Genomic DNA, 12,346 nt, shown 5'->3' on the forward strand with positions numbered 1-12,346 from the left:
AGGACTTGCAGAGAAATTCAGTAATTAACAAAAGTTAGCAAATCATTCCAGACTAACCCAAGATGGAAAATGAAGCTCTAGCTGGCCCTTCAGTGATGGAAAGAGGGAATTGCAACTCAGGATAGACAAGGAGAGGATGAAAGAACACTTAGCAATTTAAATGAATTCAAACCTCCAGAGCCCAATGAGTTAGATTCTAGCATTTCTACAGAGAGAATCCTAGAAACATAACTGATTGCAGTAATCTTTAAGAAACCATGGGAGAGGAGAGGACTAGAAGCAGTGGGCTGATATAGGTAAGTAAATTCAGATCAGGGATTAATTCCCTGATGAGAAGAGCTATTGGCTAGTGGGATATGTTGTCTCACAGTTTCATTGGAGGTCCTAAAATAAAAGCTGATTAGTCATCTGTCTAAAATACTTTATCAGATTTTTTCACCAAGCAAAAGTTAGACAAGATGACTTCTGAAACAGCTCCCAACTTTATGATTCTATAAATCAATTGATTACATGAGTCAAAGAGTTATATAGTAAGAGCTAGATAGCTTACTTACCTACCATCATGATGTTCCTTGACAAATATAACTCCAAAAGAAGTCAAAGAGGTCCAGCGGAAGAGTTATTTTGAAGTCTCTCGTCATCTCTACCCCTGAGAGTAATCAGTAGTCACAATCAAGTCTGCATGTTCCATTGGTGTCTTGAGTTGTTATCCCTTTTATGAACACCACCCACTCTGTTTTCCGGTTTTGGGGTTTCATCATTAAATTATTTTTATCTTAATTCTATTATTAAAACAATATCTTCCCACTTCTTTCTTCCATTTTCTTCTTTATTCTCTTTTATTAATGACCCCAAACTTAACTAACCTTTATATATTGACTTGTAAATAATAAAAAAAGCGTCACTACCTCTATGTCTTTGTTGAAAGTATGACATACAAGCCCCAGGTCAGTACTGGAAAAGATTCCAGGAAGCTATAGCACCAACAGTTCTTTTTTTTGTTTTCTTTTGGGGGGGGCGGGTGGGCGGCGGTGGGGAGGCTTTCCTTTTTTTTTTTCCTTTTCTTTTCTGGGGGGGGGGCTTTTTTGGGTGAGGAGCAAAACGTCAAAGAAAAATAAGAATGACCTTTGGGACCACATACCGGAACCTCGCACCTGAATTCTTTCATTATTGCTATAATGGAATGTGTGGATGACCATGGCTGATGAGGAAGTGAGAGCACACAATGGAAGGAACATTTGATTCCAAGTTCTTCCTGAGATCAGCTGTCCTTGAATGGTATCATGGATAGCACAGATTAAGAAAGAAAAGTGCTTCCTCACCAACTTGTGTATCAGAGGCATTTCTCTCACCCACTCCAATGTAATACATCCATTTCCGCAAGCAGTCATAAGATAACTATGCAAAAGAAAATAAATGAATTGGATTGGGGCAATAAATAGTTGAATGTTATGTATCAAACATTATTTTAATGCATGGGGAAAAAACAACATGTGGACAAATTATTCTACATTTTCCCTGCCAATTCTCATCAGTTTGATGAAATAAGTTTAATTTTGAAATTGCTTCCAAAGGAAAAATAGGTATTGGTGAAATTCTTTCCTGTGATCTGTAATTTCCCTGGCATCTCAAAATTCAATTAAATCCAAAGGGAAAGCTTCATGAGGATGCTCGTCCCATTGTGCACTTTTTTCATTATGTGATAGCCAGGGAGGCTCCAGAGTAATGGGAAAATGCAGACAGAATATCAACAGGAGCACTGGGTTGCCTGCCTCTTCTAAGAATAAACAAAGCTCTGGAAATCACTACAAAACATCTGAAAGATAATTGTAAGGATCCTGCAAATAAGGTAAAAAAATAATAGAAACCATTGTGCAGAGGAAGAAAATGTTTGAGAAAATGCAAAGCAGATTTCAGTACAACAATAGCAAAAAAATGATTAGGTGGTTCTGATAAGCTGCCCATTCTATTAGATACATATTAGATACATTGAAATTCTAGACCTAGAAAACCTAGAACTATGCCGCCTTCGGTCCGGATCTAAGTATAGTATATAAAATCATACATTGCAATGTCCTACCAGTCAATGAATACTTCAGCTTCAACCATAACAATACAAGAGCACACAATAGATACAAACTCAAGGTAAATCACACCAAACTTGATTGCAGGAAATACGACTTCAGCAACAGAGTGGTCAATGTTTGGAATACTCTACCTGACTCTCTGTTTTTTTCCCCAAACCCCAAAAACTTTAACCTTAGACTTTCTACTATTGACCTCACCCCTTTCCTAAGAGGTCTGTAGGGGGCGTGCATAAATGCACCAACGTGCCTACTGTCCCTGTCCTATTGTTTCTTTTATTTTTCTCATATGTATCCATGTATTCATAACTATGTTTTTACTTATACCTATTATCTTGTAAGCAATTGCCAAATAATAAAATAAAATAAAATAAAATAAAATAAAATAAAATAAAATAAAAAAATAAAATAAAATAAAATAAAATAAAATAAAATAAAATAATAAAATAAAATAAAATAAAATAAAATAAAATAAAATAAAATAAAATAAAATAAAATAATAAAATAATAAAATAAAATAAAATAATAAAATAAAATAATAAAATAAAATAAAATAATAAAATAATAAAAATAATAAAATAAAATAAAATAAAATAAAATAAAATAAAATAATAAAATAAAATAAAATAATAAAATAAAATAATAAAATAAAATAAAATAATAAAATAAAATAAAATAAAATAAAATAATAAAATAAATACATGTTCTCAAAAAGATTTAGTATTGGTAGCAGGCATTTGAGAAGACTTTCTTTGCTATGCAAATAGAGAGGAAATAGTCCATGGTAGTGATTTATTTTGATCAACATGGGATGGAAGAACACAAGATTAGAACCACCGAGAAGTAGGAATTACGAGAAGCAGCAGCTGTCTTCCAAATAATCTCTTCCCATAAGGCAATATTATTGTAGATTCATTCTCACTTCTGTGATTAGCAGTACCCTCTTTGTATATATCTAAAGGGAGTCTGCATGACTCTCTGAAGATTAGCTATGGCTTTATATGATAGAAAAAATAAGTGAAGGTCAGAAAAGGTCTCGACTTCTGTGCCATACATGAATACCATTTTGCTGTTACAAGGTATTAGCATTTATAAAACAGCTGGTTCCTCAAAATCTTGCAACCATTAGCTTAGGTATTAGTGCTATTTTCTGTTTTACAAATTGCAATCTGCCACAAAGCTGGCTGCTTCTATTCCCATTGAAAGGCTGTTCTTAGATACATGGCACTAGTGACCAGGAGTAAGAACATTGGACAAAAGGGCTTATGTGTATGTGTGCATTTGTAAAATGTTCTAATGCTGCTGCAGTCTTTGTGGGGATTCTGAAACCCTCCCAAAATGTGCCATTTTTGTCCTGCTCTGCCATTTTTTCATGCCCTTACTCATCTATGTCTCAGTTATCAAAGTTTATACTGTATCTGTGTATTTTCTTGATATGGGAAGCAATATATTAATAGAATGAGGACATAAATAAAGACATGCTACTAGTTTTAGTCCTTAGAACTAATTATACACAGGAGTTACTCATCCACTTACTGACACAAATACAAACCTAGAGAATTTCAGCCTTTAACATACATCAAGCCTTTATTTTCAAGCTTAATAGAAGTTTGAACAAGTTTGGCTTAGGGTCTTTAAAATCATAGCTCTCACAAAAACATTTTCAGATAATAAGATGGACTTCTCAGTCCCTGTTCTCAATGCTCTCAATATACGGGTGGGTGGATGGGGTGTGGGTGGGGGGAGGGAGAGGGAGAGGGAGAGGAGAGGGAGAGGAGAGGGAGAGAGAGGAGAGAGAGAGGAGAGGAGAGAGAGAGAGAGAGAGAGAGAGAGAGAGAGAGAGATCTAAATATATAGTTAGCTCTTGGAATTAGGAGAACTGTGTGTTCTGAATAGGTTTGTGCACACCATGAGGTAACATAGTCAAGGTTTGCAGGTACTCCTGGATCCATAATTAGAGACCAAGATTACCTACACGGATAGAAGCATCTATTACCACAATACGTTAGTATACCAGGAACTCCTTTTTGGATCTGGTTAGTCAAAGGAATATGGCATTCACTGATAACTTCAAGTTGTTCTGCATTCAGCAAGGCTACTCATGAAAGAGAAGCATGAAATCAAAATCTATCATTTGTGCAGAATGCAGAGGCTCAAGCTACTGATTAGAATTTCTTCATCCATAACTGATAAAAGATCTGCACTGTCTGCCAGTCTGCTACCAAGCAACATTCAAAATATAATTCTAAAGAAAGAGAGCCATGCACAAGCAATCGTAGAATTGCTGCTTTTAGGATCATACAATAGAGAGGACTGCTAGATTACTTCTGCCATGCTCCCTGTGAAGGGCTTTTCATGTGCCATGAAAGATAACATAACATTTCTTTATTTACTTACTTTTATGTATGGCTTGCTTACTTCCTATAAAACTGCAGAAATTGTGCTCAAATTTGATTGGTTCCCTTCTCTAGTACCTGAGCAAAGTTCATGTATATGCAGACTACTTCAAAATATTAATCAAAATATTCAGTTATAATTTTCTGTGGCTTTATATAGTTTGAAAGAAAATTTATCCTGGAACATGCTCTATTAGCAGGACTTATTAAAAAATATAATATATGCTACATTAACACCCTTTTCTACAAATGATTCCAAACTGAATAAAAACAGGTGAATCCCCTCAACCTTAAATACTCTCTGGATTGAAAATCAACACAAAGGCAGTAGCACCTGCTGCTGCAAATCTCCAACAACTATAACACACATGAAATGGCATCATTTGCAGTACAACCTCCCCTTCTGCTGGGTTTCGTGCACCAAAGACCTTACACACCATTTCTAAATCTCAAGATTGTCTGGTGCAGGGGTGTCCAACCTTGGCAACTTTAAGACTTGTGGACTTCAACTCCCAGAATTCCTCAGCCAGCTTTGCTGGCTGAGGAATTCTGGGAGTTGAAGTCCACAAGTCTTAAAGTTGCCAAGGTTGGACACCCCTGGTCTAGTGCCAGAGAATTGCCAATACCACCGTATCTTGTGCTGGAATGTAGGCTCTCTTCTGGCTTGGTTAGGAAGAGACTCATTTTTCCTTCACTCCTACGTGTTCTCTTGTTCCAGAGAAATAAGTAGATTTAACCACCCAGTTGTCTTTTGACAGTGTTGTTTGCCAGCAGAGAAGAATATATTGGGTTCTTCACATCACTAAAACACCTGACACTTAGCTCCAGCAGTGAGCTGCCAGATGGCTTACTCTGATTAATTGTCACTCTTAGTTTCATTTGCAATCAAGCCATTAATCAATTCATTTTGTTTTATTTTCAGACAGTCTTTGTTTTAATTCAGCTTTTTCTATAATTTCATATCCAATGTTATGTCTGCAACTGAATTAATATTACTTATTTATCCTATTTATTTTCTTATCTTTTCATCAGACTATTTTCCACTGATGGTGAAAGTAGCTTACAAGAAGACAGATGCAGCTCTGGAGAATAAAAGCAGTACAAACAGAAAATGCAAGCCTGCATCCCCCGGGCGTAGCAAAGCATATAAAAATAAAAGTATAACTATGCTGAATCAGGCCAAAGCTGATTGTAATGCAGAATTTGTTTCTCACAGCGGCCACACAAATAACAAATATTCTACTAGGTATTCTACTCAGAAGCAGAAAATGGACAGATACCTTTGTCCCATCTATTCCCCTGCACCGGATACTCAGAACCATGCTGGTAACATTGGACCTTCCAAGACTAATAGTTCTCTGACAGAACTATTCTCTATTCCAGTACCAGTCTAGCTGACTGGAGAATTCTGGGATTTGAAGTCCAGACATCTTAAAGTTGCCACGGTAGAGAAACACTGCTCTATGCATATAATCAATCCTATTATAAAGCCATCCAAGATATTGGCTAGCATGATTTCTTCTAATGCTCTATGTGAAGACTTTGGGAAGGGGGAGATGTCTTTCTAAATCTCTTTCCAGTCAGCTTCATTGGATGATCCTGATTGTCTAAGACAAGGAAAGTATCTTCTCCCAATCTACTTTCTTCATATCATACATTATTTTACATCCCTTGCTCATATTCCCATGCCTCGTTTCAAAACTGAAGACTCCTAACTGCATAGGTGAGCCCCTTGATCATTTTGTTTGCCTTTTCTTCTTCGGTACTTTTTGCAGTTTTATTATATTTTTCAAACAATCACCAATTCTAGTGTTCAGAACTGTACATGGTATTCCAGATATGTATGTACAAAAAGATATGAATAAATTCATAACAATAATGGCAGCTTTATTTCAGTCCCTTTCAAAAAGATCCCTAGCATGGAATTGACATTTTTCCACGATCCTTTTCCTGGATAGTTCCAATCAAAACTCTATCCAGTATATATGTGACATTTGGGAAGTTTGTCCTAATATCTACCAGTTTAAACTTACTGAGATCCTAGATTTCAAAATCAAGTTCTTGTTTCTCTATAAAATTACAAAACAATGCCTTAAGCAATGCTTAAAGTTAGGAATCTGGTAGCACGTTTTCTGACTTGCACATTTTATTAAAAGGTATATATTTTTATGAGCTGCAGCTTACTTCATCAGATACATAAAGTGAGTAGACTGATGTAGGGTTTAAATTGGAAAGAGACATGTCGGTTATGCAGAGAAGAGACAAATTCCCTCATCAGTTAATAATTGTAATGGGTTAAAAGCCCATTGTATTTATTGTGACCTTTCTTTGATCTTAAAAGAAGACTTAAAATACCTGAAAGCTTTTGATGTATTCATTCAGTGATGCGGGGGTTAAAGTTCCTTTAATCAGACTATGGAACAAACCCAGTTGTCTACACCAACATCACGAGTCTCAATCAATACAAATACAAGATCAGAGCACATTTATATACTATCCCTCTGATGTGATGCAAGCCATTATTTACCAATATGTCTCTCTGGATTCTATGTAGGGCAAACAGGAAAAAAAAATTCCTCAGACAATGGACATAAATTTAGCATTAGGACTCAAAATAAGAATAAATAATATCAGAGCATTTCGGTTTTTCAAGATACTCTATAGCAGATCTCAGGTGATTGTTTTGGAAAAATGGGACTTTAACTCCATTATCAAGAGGGATGTTGCTGAACTCACACCCATCAAAAGATTTCAATCTCAGTTTCAACAACAGTGGGTTTTTAAATATTACAATTATTAATTGATAAGGTACTACTAATCAGTTTCATATGTAGCCTCTATCTGCATAAACAATCTGTCTTCCTCTCACTTCCTGCCCCTGCCCCGCACATTTATTTAAATATAAATAATAATATTTAATAATTTAAATATTATATCAGTCTAGTCACTCGAGACATCTGGTGAAGGGACCTTCAGTTCACAAAATCTCAAGCCCTTTAATAAAATTTGTTAGAAAAATATGTTATAAGACTTCTGCTTTTTTGTTACCACTAACTAACATAGCTCTCCTCCTACGAAGTTAAGTAGTGCTTAAGCAATTGACTTCAAATGGCTGCTACGGGATAATAGAACATAAAATAGTCTAACAAAGAATACTCTAGAAAAGCAGTTTGGGGTACTGGGAATCAATTACAAAACAGAAACATAAAAGACAGAAACTCCATGTTTTACACAATAATATGGAAGAATTAATGTTTTGTGACCCACTTAGCCACAGGCTGCTTGTATTATGGGATAATCAGAATTTAAAAATAACATACAAATCTGTTTTGCGGATAAACTGAACCTTGCAACATTATTACTTTGGGTCAACTCCATTCTCAAGGAAAGGGAGTTTCCTTGTTTTTAAACTATTCCAAAATTAAAAAGCAAGTTTATACATCTGAGACAATTTCATGGGCATTTATTCCATTTAAGTATTTATTATTAGATTTATTTAGGATAAATAATATTGCTGCATCAGAGAGGTTGGAGGTTTTGGAAGAATTGTGAAAGGAAACCCAGTCCTCTCCATACAAACTTCTTTTGCAATTTAAAAATCACAAATTAAAATAGACTGGACAAAAATCAAAGTGGAACAAGAAATGCCAAAATCTAACTGATCTCTGTCTGAAATCTAATGTAATATGTTTGATCAAATAAAAAAAAGTTACTTCACCCAAAGATATTACCTTTCCAACCCACAACAGTAAACAAGCAAAAACCACAGCTCAGTTGGGTACCTAACTACAAATGATGCCACTTCTTGTAAAGTCACTAAGTATATTTTCTTAGAATTCCTAGAAATTCAAACCATGGCAATATCTGGCAGCTAATTTTGGTGTATTGTGCTTACAGAATAAACTTCATCTCTGATTCATGTTACTGCCTACATTCTTTATTCCCAGCTCAGAAATGAACCTAGTGAAGATTTCTTTCTGACAGAATTAACTGTGTTTCATAATCTTGTTTGTAGAAAGTTGAAAGGACAGATATCACATGACCTCCAGATAATGAGCTTGAATGTTCTTTCCTGCTAATCAATTGAAGGGTCACTTTAAATGCCAGAAAATTAATTTCCTAGAAAGTATAATGTTTTACTTACATCAACATTTTTGTCAAATTTTGCCTGCTCATCTTCCTTGGAAAATAATCTACAGCTTTTATTTTTGTCTTTTCCCAGTTGGATAAATTATAAAAAAAATGCTACAGCAGTTTGTAAATCCGAAGGAGGTCATCAACGAGACTACCAGACTGCTTACTAAATTTTAGCTTTTCCTGTTAAGAAAAAAAAAAATTATCAAAGCTATAATAGTGCATCTATCAATGCCTGTGACATTTATATAACTACATTTTAAGTAGCAATCACAGTAGGTATAAAATACAACTAAGGGAAGAACTGTATTTTTCCCAAGGACAAAATGTAGCTGTGAGTGCCAAGAAACACTATTTTGCTGCATTTAAGTTTTTACTGAGGAAAATTTCTTAAATTGTGGATTATATATGAATACCCACAGTACACATTGAGCATTACAAATGGCTAGGAGAGAAGACGCCATAGCTCAAGATAGACCTATGTTTTCCTTGCAGAAAATGCCAGCTTACTCCCTAGTACATATCTTGTCTTCAGATGATAAAGTGAAGGATCAGATGGTAATTTAAAAGGCTCTTCTGACAACAATGAGCTATACAAATAATGATTTTGAGCTGATTTAATGTACCTTTCTTTGATCTTAAAAGAAGACTTAAATATACACAAATGAAAAAGCTGGATTTCAAGTCATTCTAGAGATTTTATTTCATAGATATTATTGTATAACTGAAAACAGTATAAAAATTCAGTGAAAATAATCAAGGAGATGGAAGAAAGTTATAGCATTTGCTTAGGGAGAAAGAAGATGTAAATTGAAAACATATTAGAGATGCACAGAAGCACACATAGTGTAAAGAAATGAATACAGGTAGTCCTCGACTTAAATAGTTCATTTAGTAACGGTTCAAAGTTACAACATCACTGAAAAAAAGTGACATGACCATTTTTCACACAACCGTTGCAGCATCCCCATGGGCACGTGATCAGAACTTAGATGGTTGGCAACTGACTCACATTTATGATGACTGTAATGTCCTGGGATCATGTGATCATCTTGGTGACTTTCTAACAAACAAAGTGAATGGGTAAACCATATTATTTAACAACCGTGTGGCTAACTGACACAAGAAAAATTGTAAAATGGGGCAAAACTCAACAAATGTCTCACTTAGCAGCATAAATTCTGGGCTCAATTGTGGTCATAAGTTGAGGACTACCTGTACATGATTTTCTTCTTCTTGGGTCATTCAATGAAGTACAACAGTGGGGAAAATTCATTTCTTTGTACAGCATATTCTTTGACATATCCCACATATTAAGACGGTAAGCAAAGCATCACTTGCTGGCCTTATTATTGAGAAAGGAGAGGACTTGGCCAATGGGTTAGTAAATTTTACACTGGCAATACTTCTCAGCCAGATCAAGTAATAGTGGATTGCAGTTCAATGCACTAGTCTGTCTGTACCCCGGGAAGCCCCAGTTTTTAATTTAATTTTATGCATGTACTTCCATTTCTGGAGAAGCTGCATGAGCTGTGGTGGCTCAGTGGTTAGAATTCAGGGTTGCAGGCTAATTCTGCTGACTGCTAGCAGTTAGATTCTCACCAGCTCAAGGTTGACTCAGCCTTCCATCCTTCTGAGGTTGGCAAAAGGAGGACCCAGATTGTTGGGGGCAATAGGCTGACTCTGTGAACCACTTAGAGAGGACTGTAAAGCACTGTGAAGCGTTACATCAAGTCTAAGTGCTATTGCTATTGCTGTATATCTGCATACACTTCATCTGTTGTTGTTTTTTTACTTTACCCTCAAAACTATCCCAGGATAGTGGTTAGTCCAAAGCCACACAGTAAATTCCATGGTTGGGTGAGAACTTTCACAAATGTGTCTCCCTGCGTAATACATTAATCACAACTTATCCTGAGCTTGGGGTACTTTGGGGTCAATCATTATGTCTCACCCATCAAATCAAACCAGATTATTTAACTTTATTTTGGAAAAAGCCTGGTATGCCATGACATAATGCCATGATGGGTGAATTTACACATCATATTATGGCTTGCTGCAATGACCGTCTGTCCTATTACACAGAGTGGTTGCAAAGACAGCATTGCAAAAAGGAGTATGCTGCTTTCTCTCCTGGAGGAAAATCTGGGTTATAAATATAACAACATCAAATAACATTATTAACAATAGCCATGGAAATAATAGTTATGCATTATGTGAGGCTAATCCAAGGCTCTGGCTTCCATGTAAGAGTAAATTCACACTGAAGTTAGCTGGTGTGTTTTCCATTAGAGTAGTCATTTTTGCATTCTGCCTGCCTGCTTCCTTCACAGTAGGCCAAGGTGGTTACATTTATCATTGCTTTGTCATCAGAAATGAAAAATGAGCAAGGAAGAAAGTATTGAATGAGGAAGAAAAACAGGTGAGAAGAGTTACAACCCTTCTCCCTCCCCCAATTCCAGAAACAGATTGATTATTTAGAGAAATCAAACATCACAACTGTCTGGCAGCTTGCAATGAAGATGCAGATATTATTGCTACATTTTTTTCTGGTTTTTTTTTTCAGAAGCATAATTATAAATCTGGAATTTAGAGAGAATACCTGGCAGAAAGATTTTGGAAATGGATTGCTTGGTATACAATGAAGGTAAAGTACAGTAAAGTGAAAACTAAAGAATCATTGAGCAGAGAGGAACAAGGTGGTAAATTTCCTACTTGAGGACTTAAGATAGACTAGCATTTGCCTTCACAGTATCTTATGTCAGCCTTCTCCATTCTGGTACATCCAGATGTGTTGCAGCTACAATATCCGCAATTCTGAAGTATTGGCTGGGATTCTTCAGCCTTCCTATAGGGAAGGAGCTGCCTCACAATCCATCTGAAGTCCATTAGATTGAGAAAGGCTCCATAATTGGCAGCATAGGTTCCATCCCACACCCTAACTGGACATGCAGGGTGTCATTACCCCTTTATACAAGAATGTCTCTGCGCTCTTTTTCTTGCTTCAAGAAGAGATATTTATCAAGATTCTCCTGCAGTGTTTGTCAGAACAATGAACTATAAGCAGACATGCCTAATGATGCAGATGAGTATGACACTCTTGACAAGGCTGATATTTCATCCCTGGAAGAGTATGTGTTTGTCACATTGCTCGCCATCCTCTCTGCCAGAAAGCTCAACCTGACTCCTTTGGATTGAAGCTGCTTTGACAATGATTCGCCCAACGAACAGTGAGACTTCAGTTAATGTTTGGTACTCTGGCCAGTTCCACACGCTGGCTGGGTTCACACTTCAGCTGAAGTGATGGTTCACTTTAATCATAATTAGTTGAATAAATCATAATTAGATCAAACTCGTGAAATCAAAGTCAAACAAGCCATGTTATGAATTACCACTTGATTGCCTGTTATATGTGATTGGAGCATTGCTTCCTGCTAATTTAGCTAGGGCAGTTTCGGGGCTCATACAAGGCAGCCATTGTTCTGGAAAAATGAACCTACTAAGTGGCAGAGCAAACAGGGAGAGCAAATGGGAGTTTGGTGTGGGATTTTGATAGGGCTTTGGGGAGGAGAGTCTCCTAATAAACTCTGATCAATTTGGACTGTGAAGGAAACTTAGTGTTCTATCGCCAGAACAAAAGCAGACTGGATTCAGTTGAATTCAGCTCTTTATTAGCTAACAGTAACTTCAACTGAACTCGAGCTGCGGCAGCCTTTTTTATAGCGGCTGCTC

The sequence above is a fragment of the Notechis scutatus genome, chromosome 1 (genome assembly GCF_049901735.1).
Source record: "Notechis scutatus isolate UNSWTSFEM ecotype Mainland chromosome 1, rNotScu1.2, whole genome shotgun sequence".
NCBI classification, from domain to species: Eukaryota; Metazoa; Chordata; class Lepidosauria; order Squamata; family Elapidae; genus Notechis; species Notechis scutatus.